The 668-nt window shown below is 31.4% G+C and overlaps 1 non-coding gene across 1 annotated transcript; it reads left to right on the top strand.

Annotated features, from left to right (window-relative positions):
- Nucleotides 1-226: 226 nt before the first annotated feature.
- On the top strand, nt 227-299 carry TRNAG-CCC (transfer RNA glycine (anticodon CCC)). The gene has a single exon. It is a non-coding gene; the product is annotated as a tRNA-Gly (tRNA).
- The last annotated feature ends 369 nt before the right edge of the window (nt 300-668 follow it).

Below are 668 nucleotides of genomic sequence, written 5' to 3'. Positions count from 1 at the left end.
ACATTCTTTTAAAATTCATCTTTGCACAACTTTCCTATTTAGCATGAAAAAGTATTGCTTTCATATTTAAAATACTATGAAGACAATGAAATTAGAGTAACTTTAATTTGGGCTGCTTACATTCTGTGTATCTTGAATAAATCCCTGAACATTCTCAATTCTGAAGTTTCTGCACATATCATAAGGGGATGATAAAGCATAATATTAGTAATAATATACAGGGTCTTCCCTGGTGGTCCAGTGGTTAAGACTCTGCACTCCCAATGCAGGGGCCCCACGTTCGATCCCTGGTCAGGGAACTAGATGCCGCATGTGGAAACAAAGATCCTGCATGCCTTAACTAAGACGCAGCACAGCCAAATAAATAAATAAATATTAAATAAATAAAATTCTATTTAAAAAGTAATAATATACAGAAAAACAACAACAAGCGAAGACTGATATTTTAATAACTTATCAGGCATTTTGCTAAATTATTTCCTCTGATTTATTTCATTGTACTTCACTATAGATCTACCAAATAGATAATATTATTTTTCACTCAAAAGATTTTTCTTGAGGATCAAATAAGCAATGTAAGAAAATATACTTTTCTAAAGTTTAATTTGATGAACAAACAGAAGGGATTGTATAGTAATGACTTCTGATTCTATATCCAAGAAAACACC

Source organism: Lipotes vexillifer, unplaced genomic scaffold (genome assembly GCF_000442215.2).
Source record: "Lipotes vexillifer unplaced genomic scaffold, Lipotes_vexillifer_v1.1 scaffold578, whole genome shotgun sequence".
In the NCBI taxonomy this organism is placed as follows: domain Eukaryota; kingdom Metazoa; phylum Chordata; class Mammalia; order Artiodactyla; family Lipotidae; genus Lipotes; species Lipotes vexillifer.
This window is presented reverse-complemented; position numbering and strand designations above follow the sequence as displayed.